The 15,645-nt window shown below is 61.6% G+C and overlaps 1 long non-coding RNA gene across 1 annotated transcript; it reads left to right on the top strand.

The window, feature by feature from the left end:
• Nucleotides 1-306: 306 nt before the first annotated feature.
• Nucleotides 307-7,975, top strand: LOC135576088 (uncharacterized). Its single transcript, XR_010467710.1, has 2 exons — nt 307-4,881; nt 6,465-7,975. It is a non-coding gene; the product is annotated as an uncharacterized LOC135576088 (long non-coding RNA).
• The last annotated feature ends 7,670 nt before the right edge of the window (nt 7,976-15,645 follow it).

Consider the following 15,645-nt stretch of genomic DNA (forward strand, 5'->3'; position numbering starts at 1 on the left):
GCGGGGGCTGCAATGGTGCGATGGGGCGATGGGGCGGCGGGGCAGCTCCCCGAGCGGGCCGCTCGGCAGCGCCTGCTGCCCATCAGAACAGCCTTGAACCAAGGAGGAAAGGATTTCTTTACAAACCTCAGCCCAAATTACTGCTCCCCGGGCCTAATCAAACCCAGTTCCCAAGAGTATTGGCTGGCTGGGGGCTAAGTTTAGGAAGGTGTTTCCTTCCCCGCCTCCACGTTCAAACTAACCAGGAGGAGGAGTTCAAAGACCTCAGTTGTTTGCGGAACACTTTGAACACAGAAGGGCCCTGGGCAGGCAGAGGGATGCGGCTGCAGCACAGGCCCAGCAGGCAGAGGCCTCGTCTGCGCTCCCCACGCAGCCGCAGGATCAGCATATGGCCCGCGGTGCTGCGCCGTGCCTCGGTTTCCCCGCTGCAGACGCCAGGCGGAGGGTCGGGCTGGCTGCAGCATCCCGAGGGCTCAGCGCGGCCTCGGACGGGGACGCAGCCCGTCCTGTTCAAAGACTCATTCTCTGCCCCACAGCCGGTGCTGCCCCATGGCTGGTGCTGCCCCACAGCCGGTGCTGCCCCACGGCCGGTGCTGCCCCACGGCTGGTGCTGCCCCATGGCTGGTGCTGCCCCACAGCCGGTGCTGCCCCACGGCTGGTGCTGCCCCACGGCCGGTGCTGCCCCACAGCCGGTGCTGCCCCACGGCTGGTGCTGCCCCATGGCCGGTGCTGCCCCACGGCTGGTGCTGCCCCACAGCCGGTGCTGCCCCACAGCCGGTGCTGCCCCACGGCTGGTGCTGCCCCACAGCCGGTGCTGCCCCACGGCCGGTGCTGCCCCACAGTATCCCCAGCAAACCCGCCATGGAGTGACGCCGCTGCAGCTGTGCAACAGACAACAGTAACAAAGGGAGAAGGAAAACCGCTCACAATTAAATAAGAGGCCACGCATCACTCTAACTTGGAGCAGACAAGGAACACTAAGCTCTGGAAAGGGTTAATTCCATCCAGGTAAGTTCTCTCAGAGCTGAACATCGCGAGGCACATCCCTTCCTAACCGCAGACACCGTGCAGCCTTGACGGAAAGCTCTCGCTGCAAAGTCAGACTTGTTGTGAGGGACCTGCCTGCTGGAGCTGTGTCACCTGTCAGTCCCGCAGCCGCCCCCGGGGACACGGAGGCTCCGGTTACCGACAGGAACGTTCTGCTGGAGCTGGCGACAGCTCCTGGCGCAGGAGGCATCACCAATTCCTCCCCGAGCTAAAGAAAAGACACTTGGACTTTGATCTCCCGGCTCCGTCTGCACCACAGGGAGACAATGCAGGAGGCCCCGGGGGGGGAGGTGGACTCAAGACATTCCCCAAACCAGCCTCTGTCAGCTCCCACAGTCAGAGGGACGAGGGGGGGCACGGCACCTGGATAAAAGCAGAGACTGGCAAAGGGCAGAGCCCCCAGGAGCCGGCCTGGGCTCCGGAACGGGCAAGAGCCCGGGCAGGTGTGTTCTCTGCCCCAGTGTGAGCGAGCCCGGGCGATGGGCCATGAGTGCCGGCCACAGCAGGGGCTGCACAGCCAGGGGAGCTCAGACAGGAACCCGCTGCAGGGACATCGGGGACAGGAACCCGCTGCAGGGACATCGGGGACAGGAACCCGCTGCGGGGACATCGGGGACAGGAACCCGCTGCGGGGACATCGGGGACAGGAACCCGCTGCGGGGATTGGGGGAGCTCAGACAGGAACCCGCTGCGGGGATTGGGGGAGCTCAGACAGGAACCCACTGCGGGGACACTGGCATGGGGTGAGAATCCAAGGCCCAAGCCACTACAGCCCTGGGGACGGGGCTGCGCGGTGCCTGACCAGCCGGAGCTGCCGGGGCGGCAGTGGCCCGTGCCCGGGGCTCGCAGCCCCCGGCTGGCGGGAGCTCTGGCTCCAAGGTGCTCATTCCACAACCGCGCTCCCGCTCTCCCGAGCCTGCAGCTACCTGCACATGCAACTCAGCTAAATTGTAATTGGCAAACGAAAGCGAGCCAGCCCCCATATTTCTTTTAATGTTTCCAAAGGAACCTGGGTGATGTCTTTCACATCATACGTCGTGGGTGGCAGAGACCTAAATAACCCCCTTCAGCACTAGAACATGTTCAGGAGGTGCCAGTGTTCTCTCTCTGACTCAAATTCATCTGCAAGATTTACAGCTTCAGACCTGACAGGCTCCAGCTCCACCAGCCGCCCATGGAATCCCCGTCCTGGGAGGCGTCCCCATCGCCTCCCGCGGAGATGTTCCGCTCTGCCGCGCAGGCTCATCCGCTTCCCCACACCAGATAAAAGCCTTCCTCACGTCTCTCGAGTTTCCCATGGAAACTTCCTTCGCTTTCTGATGGAACACGTTGTTGACTTCCAGAAGTTTGGGAATTCCAGTGCTTGGATTAGAGAGGAAGCATTTCCACACTCCGAGCACACTTTAGAACAGCTTTCCCACGGAGAGCTAACTCAGGTGGTGCTTCCAGGCGCGGCCGGGTACGCGCTCTCAGCAGGGGACGGTCGGCAGGAGATGCCCGGAGTGCAGTGGGTTGTGCGATTTGCAGCTGTTCGGCCTCTCCCGGTGTCTCTGCTGTGCCAGCCCAGCCGGCAATGTCCCCCTGCCCGTGATGTCCCCCTGCCCGCGATGTCCCCCTGCCCGCGATGTCCCCCTGCCCGCGATGTCCCTCTGCCCGCGATGTCCTCCTGCCCGTAATGTCCCCCTGCCTGAGATGTCCCCCTGCCCATGATGTCCCCCTGCCCATGATATCCCCCTGCCCATGATGTCCCCCCGCCCATGATGTCCCCCTGCCTGCGATGTCCCCCTGCCCGCCGCCCGTCCCTCCCTCAGGACGCAGTCTGGGTTGTACAGGCGGGAATGGCGGCGGCGACGGGTGTTTGTCATTAAATTTAACAGAGGCAGCATTTTGCGTTGGGTTTCTCAGCCTTCCCTGGAATCCTAGAAAGCTCCGGCCTCGCTGGGTCTACACGCCGGCCGCAGCAGCCTCCTCGGAGCAGCAGCGTGTCATTAGCTGCAGGGAGCGTCGCAGCGGGAGGACTCAATTGCAGCCTTCCCGGAGACAGCAATCCATCATTTCATCCCTGTCACCGGGGATTGCTCCGCCGGGTTCAGACGCGATTTCACACACGGATCAGCCCCCGTCAGCGCCGGCCCGTGCCCCCCAGCCGGGCCGGGTCCTGCCAGCCCACGGAGGACAGGATTCAAGGGAAAAAACCCAGTCCTGCTCCAGGAGCGGGCAGCGCTGCGGAAACGACCAAAGAGCCAGGCTGGAGCGACGGGCCGACGAGCGCGATGCTCTCAGCAGCTCCTCGTCCCGCGGCGCTGGGAGCGGGCAGGGAACTGCTGTGTCCCCGCTGTCCCGCTGCCCCACAGCGCGACTCCGGCAAACGCCGCTGCTGCACTCGCCTCGGACCGGCGGTCACCCAAACGATGCTGTTCTGACTCACAGCTGCAGGACCACACTTCAAACCGCCAGTTTTTGCACAGTGTGTTTGCAGAAAGGCACAGAATAAACACAAGGGGTTAGCAAAGAACCTTTGGTAAGCCAGGTCCCAGCCCAAGAACAAGCCGTCCGAAGCTAAGAGGGGTGTGAAGCCAGGGAGATGTCAGGGGGGTTGTGCACAACCAAGAGAGACCAAAGAGTCGTTCTTTCCTCATGTCTAGTTCTGTCCTAATAATGATTTATAGCAGAGAGCAGTGGGGATTAAAGGATCAGTCAGGTGCTAATAGCAGGTATATGTGCAATAAAACCGCACGGTAATAAGAAAACAAAGAGCTCTAGAAGAATCGTGTTCTTCCACCACGTTCCAGCACAGAAAAGTGTTTTCCTGCTTCTCACCGACGGGTTCCTCTGCTGCCCTGCTCACACCCTCTTCCCGCGAAGTATTCGCTTTATGACCCGGCTGCTGAAGAATCTCAACATCTCAACGTCCAGCCAAGAGGAACTTTCTCGGTTCTCCAAGCCCATGCACAAAAACCGCAAAGTAAATTTCAACTGGTGCAGTTCCTGCCCCTGGGCCCCGAGCGGGGCCGGGCCCTGTCCGATCGGTGCCACCGGACCGTCACCTGCTCTCACCCGGGATCAGCGGCCGACAGCCATCGGTGCCACCAGAGCAGGTTATTTTACGGTTTCTTTGCAGCCCGGTCCCCAGCAGGCGCACCCGGCGGATTCCGCCCGGCGAGGCGCCCGTGCTAACGCAACCCGCGGAGCGGAGATCCCGGCGTAGCCAGGGTCAGGTGTGGTGTTTATTCATTGGTATTACAAATATCGGTTAACCAGCAAAGCCCTGGTTCTGCAGGCAGAGACGACGATCCCGCGGCGCTGGAGCCGAAGCAAAGGCCGTGCCTGCTCAGAACAGCTCCTGGTCACTAGGAAAGGCTCGTCCACCTTGTGCCCACAGCAAAGTCCTCCAAAGAAAAGATCCAAATCTGGTCCCCAGCAAGAAAAGGCTCTTTCTGGAGGTCAGGTATAGCCCGACACTTCCACTGCACCAGAGTCCACCAGAGACACGCAGCACTTCCAGCCCTGCGAGAGGAATCAGTTACCCAGACAGCTCAAGGAGCCCCCTCCTCGTCCTCACTGAGCGAAGCTGCTGGCAGGGACAGGGTTAACGGCGGGTGCCCGGAGCCTCCGTGGCTGCGGAGCCGGGAAGCGGGAGCGCAGCGTGGCGGTGCGGCTCTGCAAGCCCCTGCCGCGGCCGGCGCTGCTCGCACTTGCTCTTTCTCACACGCAGGGACACACAGACGGAAACGCGGAGCCCGAGCGGCACCGCTGGGCCGGGAACAGGGCGAGGCGCAGCTCCCAGCAGGTTCCCCTGCAGACCTGCAGGCACCTTTGGAAAACCACAGAACGGTAACCAAATAAACAAGCGGGGCGTCTCCGGCTCACCACACCCCCACGGCCCCCCGCGGGCACCCGGCAGCCCAGGGCTGCCAAGGCGCTGCCGAGGAGCCCAGAGCGCGGGGGGAAGAGCCGGATGAACAGAGCCAGGGCTCGCAGGGGCAGGTGGGGCAGTGTGCTCGGCGCAGCTCCGGCATCCCCGGGGCTCGCTCGGCCGTGTGCAGCGCAGGCTGACCCATCGGGCAGGGGGTGCTCCCACAGCCCCCCCACCGCATCCCAGCCCCCAGGAGCTGCCCCAGCGGCAGGAGATGCTGCAGCACCGGGGGCCGTGTCAGCCCCCGGACACCTCCGAGCCGCACTCCGTGGTGCCTGCTGGAGAAAACGGCTCTTCTCACCCCAAAGGAAATCACGTGAATGAGGGCCCGGTGCGGCGGTGCTGTAGGCAGGCACTGGTTTGGTGGAAGGGGGTAATTAATTAATCCCCAGGTGTCCCACTCGCTGCTGCACCCTGAGCACACATCCCCGGCGCTTCCCGCTCCTTGCACATCCCGTTCGGCTTCGCGGTTTGTGCTGAGCGGCTGGGAGCGGCTCCTGAGCCGCCGGCCCGCGCAGGGACCCAGCGGCGGGTCCATCCACCCGCTAACAGCCCCTTAGGGCCCTCCTGGGCTCCTCCTGACTTGGTGGTGGTTTGCATTTTCCCAATGATTTGTGAAGGTTTATCTTTGCCTTTATCAGCACACAAAGCACGCAAACAAGGGAAGCCAGCCCAAGGCCTGGGTTATAGGGGATGTTTCCCTGTTGATTTCCGCAGGTTTGGGATCAGGGGTTAGTTCAGATGGGGGAAATGGCGCCTCTGCCTCTGCACAGAGGTACCGCGGAGCTGGGCCCTCGAGGAGGAATGATTCCGTTTCAACGACGGTGATTTGAGGGCTGCCTGTCGTGATGTCAAACAACAGACGACTTTCTCCAGGGAGGAGCACGGTGCACCTGATGCCATCGCAGCTTTCTCTGCAAGCAGAAGGCTCCTAAAACCCCAGAGAAATGCAGAAAACAACCCTGGCAGTGGTTCTGCTGCCTCAGCGAGTCCCCACCCCGCTCCGAGCGCCTGCGATGTCCCTGCCCTTGTTTCCTGTCCCTGCCCTCCTGCCTCCTCTCCTCGCTCCGTGCTGGCTGCACGCTCTGGGGCCTCGATGCCTGGAGTCCAGAACGTCTTTCGGCAGCTGTGGAAACGCCCCTTGTTTTCCCGCCTGTCCCAGCCGCGGTTCTGGTTTCAGCGCCGGTGTCGGGGGTGACGCCGCGGCACGGGCCGCGAGCCCCAGGCGCGGGTGCTGAGCGCACAGAGCCCCGCGGGACTCGCCGGGGGGCAGCGGGGTCCCACCGCACCGAGCCTGCGAGGCGCTCTGAGCGCTCCACCGCTCAGCGGCTTCCTGCCGACACCGGGCAGCCAGAAAGGAGTCTATCAGTCATTAGTTTTATAGAAACACTCAGGGCTGCTTTGCCTCTACAACTTCCAGAATGCACACTAGGTGCTGCTTTTGAGATTTTTTTCTGCTCTATGATGGTTAAGAACTTGTTTGCTTGATGTTGCTTTACAGAAGCTGCAGATTCAAGAGGCCGATTTCCAAAACCAAGAGTTGTAACACAAATATCAGAACCTGCAAGACTCAGGAACGCGGCCGGAGCTGCTGGAAGCCACCCCCGAACTGGCCGGGCCGGCTGCGGGTGCCGGCTGCAGCCCAGAGCGGGACGCGGCGCTGAGACGGGCAGTGCAGCCCGGTTTCACGTGTGGTAACGGGTGTTGCCCAGCGCTGGCGGAGGCTCGGCCGCCGGGCCGGTCGCTGCGTCCCGGGCTCCGCGCGGGCTCGGGCGGCCCTGCGTGCTCCCACACCGCGCTCTGCTGCGCGGGACGGCGGACGGAGCCCTGATTCCGCAGCCCAAGATGTGAGCAGAGAGGTACAGGAAGTGTTCGGCCCCAAGAAAAAGAGGATCCAGAGCCAGTATCACCTCATCTCTTCACTGTCAACATCCCCCGCGTGAGTCACGCCAGTTGCTAAATAAAACGTGAACTGGCAAACCGAAGTGGGAAGATGAGTGTGGCGGTGGGTGAGTCAGTGACAGCCCCGCAGGCACGGGGGCCAGGCCCTGCGCGGGACCCAGGGCTGCTGGGCAAAACCTCCTCACCGGCGCTGCTCGACGACGTGCGCGGCACAGTAAGGGGTGTGATGAATAAATAACCACTGCGAACTGTTAACAAAGCAGCCAGTGATGTTAGGCCATGCTACCAGAGGACGTGGCGCATCTCTCAGATGTCTCCTGGTGCTAGAGCCGGCGCTGCCCGACGGGTTCGCCGCAGTGAGCCCGCTCAGGCGCTAAGCACCGCTCGGGCGCTAAGCACCGCTCAGGCTTAGCAAAGCCCTCGGCTGCTGTTCTGCGGGGCTGACTCTGTCCAGGAGCTGGCGAAACAATCCAGAGCAGCGATTGGGAGCCCGAGCCGTCCCCGGGGTGTCCACGTGCAGGTGCACACACGTGCACACACGTGCACACACGGACACTCGCGTCCCCGCCAGCAACACGCTGCTGGCGCTCGGCCCAGCTCGTAAATCAGGGGCTGCAATAAAAGCTGAACAACAGCATTTCTGACAAGCAGGGCAGCATTTACGAGCATCTGCAGCCCTGCTCCCCTCTGACGTGGCACCGCCTCACAACCCGCCCCTGTTTGCAGGTCCTGGGCCGGGGCTGCGCCCGGAGCACAGGCAGAGCTACAGGCAGAGCTACAGGCAGATCTGGGAGAACAGTCAGCCAACACCGGGTTTCCCGGTGTGCTCTCGGCTCTGTCCCCAGCCCGTTCCAGCGGCTGCGCGCTCAGGCGACGCGTTTCCGATCCGTGTGCGCTCCTCGCAGACAAGGGCGGCGGTAGTTCAGTCCGACCCTTGCCCATCTTCCCAGAAGAGAAGAGACTTTCTCACTGGGAAGAAAAAGAAATGTTTCATTTTCTGTGTTGTTCTGGGAAAGCGTCCAGACGCAAGGAAGGAGAAATAAAAAAACAAGTCCCAATATTCCCTGTTTCAGATCAACTGGAAAAATAAAGTTCATTCTTGGAAAGAGAGCAAAGGAAATGGCTTAATCTCAGACTGGTTCCAGTTCCAAACTGGTTTTGCTTATGCACACACGGCCCCTCCCAAGCGCCCTGGTAGTTTCCCAGGGGAGGAACCTCTGGAGAACCAGCAGTGTCATTCAGGATGGGTCCTGCTGCCCCAGAGCTGCAATTCACCCTCCGACACCAGCGTCCTCGGAGCCCAAAAACTGCCCGTCCTCCCGCGGGGGCAGAGCCCCGTGCTGGCGCTGGCGCTGGCGGGAGCTGCGGCTGCTGCAACGAACCAGTTTGGGTTCTAAACACGCGTGTGGCAATTTAAACAACATCAGTGATACGCAGCCCTCGGAACAGCCACGGGAATCGCGCTGCTCAGATGCGCTCGCGCTCTCACGGGGGCTGTGAACACACAAACAGGGTCCAACTCCCCTCTCACCAACGCCAACATAAACCCGAAGTAAATCCTCTAAAATTTATACTGGAGTGAGTAAGAGGAGCCTCCAGCCAAGGGCCTTTTCCTGCCCTTGGCAGCGGTTCCTCCCTCGCCGCCTCTTCCCGGCCGTGGCCAAGCGCTGGGAGCCCCGGCAGCGACGTCCCGGCAGGACCCGGCCCAGCAAACCTCCCAGGGACCCACGGCGCCCGGGCTGCAGATCCACGGGGCAGCGACGCTGCCTGGAACCTGAGCCGCTCCGGAGCCTCCCAGGGCTGCCGCAGGGCCAGGGACTCGAGACAGACACGCAGGGGGCTCGGGGCCCCCGCAGCAGAGCTGCCTCACGCTGCCTTACACATCTTCCCGCACCACCCGCATCTTCCCTTCGGCTGCCACCTAAACGTCGATGCCAGCGACGCCAGGACCAGTGCAAAGGTGTAAGGGAGGCCTGGGAAGCAGCAAACCTGCCGCAAGCTGCAGCGCACACCTCAGAGGGCTCCAGCGCAGCGGGCAGCGGCCTGTCCCCCGGCACACCGGCAGGTTTACACCCCAGGAGCCACCAGGCTCGTGACTAGATCAGCTCAAACGTTATTTGTCGGTTAAAACTAAGTGAACATTTCCAAATGCAATTTCCATTCCGGGCAGCAGAAGCCAGAACTGCAGGATCAGGGCTACGAGGCAGCTAAAACACCAGGGTGCCAAGCGGGTACCCGAGCTGGTCCCGTCCCTGCTCCGCCCAGCGCTGCTGCCAGCTCCCGTGACCAGCGGCTCCAGCGCTGGCACTGGCGGCTCCAGCGCTGGCACCGGCGGCCCCGCCGCAGAGCGCCTGTCTCTGGAGGGTCCTCCCAGGAGGAAATGTGGTTTCACAGCGGCTGCTTGTCCGTGGGATCTATTTGGAGACACCACCCCGCCCTCCCAAGGGCTTGATGGATGACCAGCCAGGAGGATAAAAGGCTTTCCTCTTAAAGAAGCTCAGCTAAATATAAACCCTTGCTGGCTTTAATGTGTCTTCAGCACTAACCAAAACCATCTGCAATGGTAAATCTGCCGTGCCGGGCCCAGCCATTGTCCCACATGCAGCCCTGCACCCCAGAAGCTGCAGAAGCCCACGACAGGCCGGGCTGCGGCGCTGGAAGCAGGATGGAGCTGCCCCGCTCGCGATGCGGTGGAGGCTCCGGCTGCCCCGGGCTCGGCTCCCACCCGGGGCGCTCCGGGACTGGCTGAATTCATGCTGGCAGTGAGCGCTGGTTCATCCCGAGCGGGGCTCGGGGGATGCAGAGGCAGCTCAGCACCTCTTCCCTTCCTGCCTGCTGGTCTGCAGCGCAAAGAGGCTCTCACGACCTCTGGCTGCTGGTTGGAAAATGAGTCAAGCCATGAAGCGTCCAGCAAGAGCCACACCAGGTCACAGAAGCACAAGGGGAAAGGAAGGGACTGGGAAGATGCTGGGAGGCGAGAAGCTCCACGTTGAGCGCAGCCCTGTGGCACCAGGACCAGCCCCACTGCTGCCCCCGAGACGGGGCCGGCCCCGCGCTGGTCAGGGCTCTGCACATCGAGGCACCAACCTGGGTTCTGTGCTGCAACCCACCCGAGGATGAGACCCAGCGGGCCGGCACGTCCGCCCGCTCCAGCAGGGTCGGCCGTGTCCCCGCGCCAGCCCCGGCGCGTCCCGCTCCCCCGGGTCCCGGCGCGGGGCGGCGCTGCGGTCGGCACTGCCGGCTCCCCGCCGGCCTCGCCAGCGGCTCCTACGCCTCCAGCCCAGTTTAGAAGCCTCGTTTTACTGCTTCCCAAACACAGCGTGTTCGGCTCCGTGCACCTTCTCCGGTTTACTCTGCGGAGGATGCAGGCTTGAAATAGAAAAAGGAAGGGACACCTAAAAATACAACATAATTACAGAGGGAAAGGGTGTCTGGAGTTCAGAGCTCCTGGCCTGCTGGGGAGCAGCGACTGGGGCTCCGGGCTCACTGCTCCTCTAGAAACGGGCAGATTCGAACCTCTCAGGGGAGATTCTGGGGACCAGTCGCTGCCTTGAGCCCCCAAACCGCAAAACGTGCCTGCGGGGAAGCCCTTGGTTAACGGTTGGTGGGGTATGAAGAGTTTCTACCCGTTTCTGGGGAACGTGAGGTGGAGCCTGTGCTGGGTGTGCGGCAGCGGGAGGCTGCTCAGCGCCGGCCACCCGGGCCCGACAGGGACCCAGAGGTGACGACAGACACGGCTCTGCTCCTACCACTGTTCTAATTCAGACCTTCTCCTGCTGCCCAGCCGTCCCGCGGAGGTGGCCCGGCCACCCAAACCCCATGCATGGCTTTCTCAGCATCTAGCCCCATCTCCTTTCTACAGGGGATGAACTCTGGGGAGGAAACCAGTGTCTTTCCCAGTGGATGGCCAAGAAAACGTAGTCCTGGGGCCTCAGCTGCAAGTTTACACTCCTCCTGCCACCGAAACGAATCTGCCTTTGGGACGGAGCACAGGAGCCACGCAGCAGCTCCTCTTATCAGTTTCGGATAAGCAGCATCCTCAGCTATCACACCACGATTAATGACCTAAGCCATCAGGTTTGAGTCTGGTCTGGCTGAGCGCATCTCCAGCAGCATCGTCTCCCTCCCAGCCCGCCCGGGCGTGACGCGGGAGCCGCATCACCTGCTGAATCATCAGCACAACTTCCTGCAGCAGCCGCTCCGGGGAGAGCTCCCATGCGGGAACCCACTGACCAAGCCAAACAGCTGCCAGAACAACCGGGTGTCTGCTCAGGGACTCCTCGTTCATCGGGGTTACATGACTTAACACGGGCCAAGGGCCATTAGTGAGCATGATGAGACCCCGGGTACTCGGGAATGAGTTTGTGCTCGTTGCCGCACGCATCTGCCACAGACGGGTCCCCTGGACGGCGGGAGGAGACGCGCCCGCGCTGGCACAGCCGGGCAGGCCGAGCTCGGGGAGCAGCCACCGCGCCCGCCCGGCAGCGTCCAGCGCCAGCTGTGCACTGCTGGGCGCTCGGGGCAGCTCCCGGTGCCGCCGCAGCCATCGCGGTTCAGCCGGGAACAAGACAGGACAGGCAGCGCTTCCCCCATCCACATCCCTCCCCGTCGCCTGAGGAGCCCTGGTTATCTCGTCTCCTCAGCCTGATAGTCTCCGTCTGTCCGTCTGGGCAGGACAGCAGCTCTGCCTGTTGAGTGCACACTGTCTGTCTGTCTGGCAGCCGTGGCTCTGTCCCGCTCCCGCCCGCTGGCAGCGCCACGGCCGCCCGGCTGCCCGGCCCCCGGCGGTCTGGCAGCGGCGCTGGCTGCGTGGGAGGAGGCGGCGGAGCGGGGGGGAGCGCGGAGCTGAGCGTGGCATGGAGCGGATGCGCAGCACCCGCACCCGGCAGAACCTGCCTGGCCCCGGAGCGGGGACGGGCACCAGCCCTGCGTGGAGACCGGGGTGCTCGAGCAGCTGTGAGCAAACACCAACGCGGATTTGCACAACCAGGCGGGGTAAAACATCCTGTGCCTCCCTCGCCCTCAGCCCCAGGTGAACCTGCACGTGGCACAGGGGCCATGCAAACCCGACAGCAACTCCAGCACAGAGCCCACCGGCTCCGCGGGCTGTGCCGGGACAGCGAGGGACCCAACGCTGACTTTGTGTGGCTCCCATTCTCACCAGGGCAGCCCCAACACCTGTTTTACAAAAGCATCAGGTTAGCGTTGTTATTCCAAAGCAGACCCCGTGTCCCCAGACGGCAGAAATAACCCCAGCAAAGGCGCAGAAAGAGGCGGCTCTTGGAGCCCCCTCCAGCTCGTCCCCCTGGGCCAGCGGGGGACGGTCCCCTGGGGTCTCTCCCTGGGGACGGGATTTCTCCCAGTGCCACAGGAACACTCCAAAGGCTCAGAAGGCTCACGGGTTTTGTGACAGTCATCCTGTATTTCCCCTCCCTTTCATCCCTCTAGTTTCAGTTATTTACCTCTCCATGTCCCCTAACAGCTCTTTCTCCCTCCTTGGGCATCTTCCAAGAATGTGTATGAGCCCCTCCCCACCATCTGATTCAGCCTGCTGTCACAAACCAGTCCCTCCGGCCCGGCGCAGCTCACTGCTGTCCCCTGACCCCGCCGGTCATCTTCCGGCCAGAGACGCTTCCACAGGCCCCCGGCCGCGGCACAGCCAGCCCGAGCACTGTGCTCATCCGCTTGCAGAGCTCTGGCGCAGCTCTGGTTGATTTCAGCGAAAACTGCAAAGCCAGAGGAGCTTGACTTGGACCCCCAACCTCGCGGTCGCTGGCGTGGGCCGCCGGGAGCCTCCTGCTGCCGCTCGCGCGCGTTGCAGGCAGCGCTGGTCAAGAGCACGGCGCAATATCAAAACAAACACATAAAAATCTGCAACCTACTGGTGACATCCCGAGCCACCCACGTCCCCTGCCACGCGGTGACATAAGAACCACGGGGCCGTAGGAGTTGCTGGCAGCACAAGGGTTAACCCGGGTGAGTCAGGCTCCGTGGGATGGTGGACAGGCCAGTGCCACAGGAGGCCAGTGCCACCTAGGGCCATGTCACAGAGTCACCGAATGGTCGGGGCTGGAAGGGACCTCGCAGAGCATCTCGTTGCAGCCCCTGCCACGGGCAGGAACCCTCGCGTGGACCAAGGGGCTCCGAGCCCCGTCCAGTCCACCCTGTAAATCCAACATCCCCGAGCAGGAATGGTTATTTTTACCCAGAAAATGTACACAGACGAACAGATAAAAGTCACACCGGGCTCCTCGGAGGAGCGCAGATGGGTTTCCTCAACCTCTTGGCAGCGCCTCTGCAGCGATTTCCCCTTCCTGGGGAAGCAGCACCCTCTGCCGCCCTGCGAGCACACAGACCTGCTGCAAACAAACCCTGCACGCACAAACCTCGCTGCAACCTCTGCAAACACAGCCCGGGCTGCAAATACAGCCCCTGCTGCAAATACAGCCCCTGCTGCAAATACAGCCCCTGCTGCAAACACAGCCCCTGCTGCAAATACAGCCCCTGCTGCAAACACAGACCCCGCTGCAAACACAGACCCCGCTGCAAACACAGCCCCTGCTGCAAACACAGACCCCGCTGCAAATACAGACCCCGCTGCAAATACAGCCCCTGCTGCAAATACAGCCCCTGCTGCAAATACAGCCCCTGCTGCAAACCCTGCAAACACAAACCTCGCTGCAAACACAGACCCCGCTGCAAACCCTCCTGAACTTCACTGCATTTTGCTGGGGATTTCCGGGGAGTTTTGTGGTCGCTTGGATTCCAGTCATGTATGCGATGCCTCTTCTACTAGCTAAGCATGATGAATTACCAAGTTTAGTTGAGAAAAAGAAATCCAGGAACTTTTAAAACCCTTTTAATGAACTGCTTGTGATTCTAAAGGAGGAGGCAGCGCGTGCCGAGCGCAGGACGGGGGCAGCGGGGACGCGGAGCTGCCCCAGCACCGCAGGCAGCGGCGTCAGGGACTACGTGTGGTCCAGGACAACGTCCAGGCTCTGTCCTTGGAGAGCACACACAGCATCAGACGAGGCAACCTCAGCTTGGCCTTTTTCCTGCTCCAGAACACGCACGAACACCCTCTGCAAAGGGGCCGCCGCAAACCCCGCTCCGGGGAGCAGAAAGCCAGCCGGCAGTTCCCCGGGCTGGCCCCGAGCCGCAGCGCGGCGTGTCGCTGGCAGCAAACACAGCCCAGCAGAGCGGCCGTCCTCTGCCCCAGCAGCTCCGAGATGCTACAGCGCCCAGAGGGCAGCCTTGGCCAATATTAAGCTTAGTCACCGAATTGGGTTGTTGCTCCCCGTGTGATTTCTGCTTTTCTCACAGCAGGACCAGTCTGTCATGGCAAGGTCGCTCCGAGCCCTGCCTGCTGGTCGCCAAAGCAGTGCTGAGAGAAACCGAAGCGCTCAGGAGCAAGTGGTGTATCTCACTGGAAGGACAGTTGAGTCGGCATGGGAAGCCCCGGCGGATGGAGAGCAAACCAGCACCGCGGTGCAGCGAGCAGGCTCACCGGGGACACGGCGACGCTGCCAGCGGGCCGGGCTCCATCTCCGGAACAGAACGTGCGATCTGCCTGCACTTCCTGCTGCTAATACGAGATGCAGGAATATTGTAATCTGTGAATCTTGTGGATGTGTGGACAAAGCAGGCACAAATTCCAAAGTATTTTACTGCTGTTCAGCACATGAGTTAATTGTGACACTGGAGAAGGGCATCAAGTCCAGTTTAACTCTCTCAGTTGGAAATCTCTTACTGTAGAAAACTCCCAAGAGCCTTTGAGATCCATTAGCTTCCTGGGATGTTGTCTTCTCCTCCTGTTTTCCTCCTTTTGGCCATCCCAGGGTCTGGGGTGTTTCTGTGGCACGTGGGCAGGAGCCCAGGGCCGGGGGACAGGCGGCACTAATTACAGGGACAGCTCTCAAAATAGAGCTGCTGTCCCCGCCCGCGCGCTGCTGCGAGAGGCTGGTGTTCTAGTTCCTTCCATAGCTTTGGAACAACAGGAAGGCAGAGCTGCTGGCACATGGACTGTCTTACAGGGGTTTAAACTGAGTTACACAGCCATCACAATAGAAACAGCTGAAGTAATTGTACACATTTAGCTTCCTTTGCTTCCTGCTGCCCCACTGTCTCTTTTCCTCTGGCGTTCTTTATAGGAATATCAACCACCTATTCCTTCCCTGCAGATCCTCAGCGTGGCCACAACGTGACCACATCCTGCCCCAAACAATGACATCAAAAAGGAAAAGCCAAGAGAGGCGCCAGCGCAGCCGGGCAGGAGCAGCGCCAGCGCAGCTCCTGGAGACACACGCAGAGCGCCAGCGACGAGAAAGCAGCACCCGCTGGTCTCACTGCACCAAACTCTCACTGCACCGATATTACAGGAGTCTGGGAAAAAAACCTGTGAGGAGGGGCTGTGTGGTTTGCCAAACGCAGCGGGTGAAGGATGGAGAGGCTCGGGTCACGTTGGCCACGTTTCCCGTAGCGGCTGCGCTGGCACAGCCAGCGTCTGGCTGAGGGGAACAAGACAACGAGGACCTGAGGAAACAGATCTGCACATATCTCTGATATGGAGCACAAGGTGCTCCATATCTCAACTAGTCGGCTCTTTCTTCCTAAGCTGAGCTGCTCCAGCCCCAGGCCACGCTCGCCCTGGCCGATCTGCACCCTCTCAATCCACCGGGCACAAGATGGGTTCCAGATTAGTCCCTCACAACATAAAGCAGCAGTTTCGCTCAGCTGGAGATGCAGAACAGCATCTGACAAAATAAAGAGAAGGCGGGAAC

The sequence above is a fragment of the Columba livia genome, chromosome 23, assembly GCF_036013475.1.
Source record: "Columba livia isolate bColLiv1 breed racing homer chromosome 23, bColLiv1.pat.W.v2, whole genome shotgun sequence".
Taxonomy (NCBI): Eukaryota; Metazoa; Chordata; class Aves; order Columbiformes; family Columbidae; genus Columba; species Columba livia.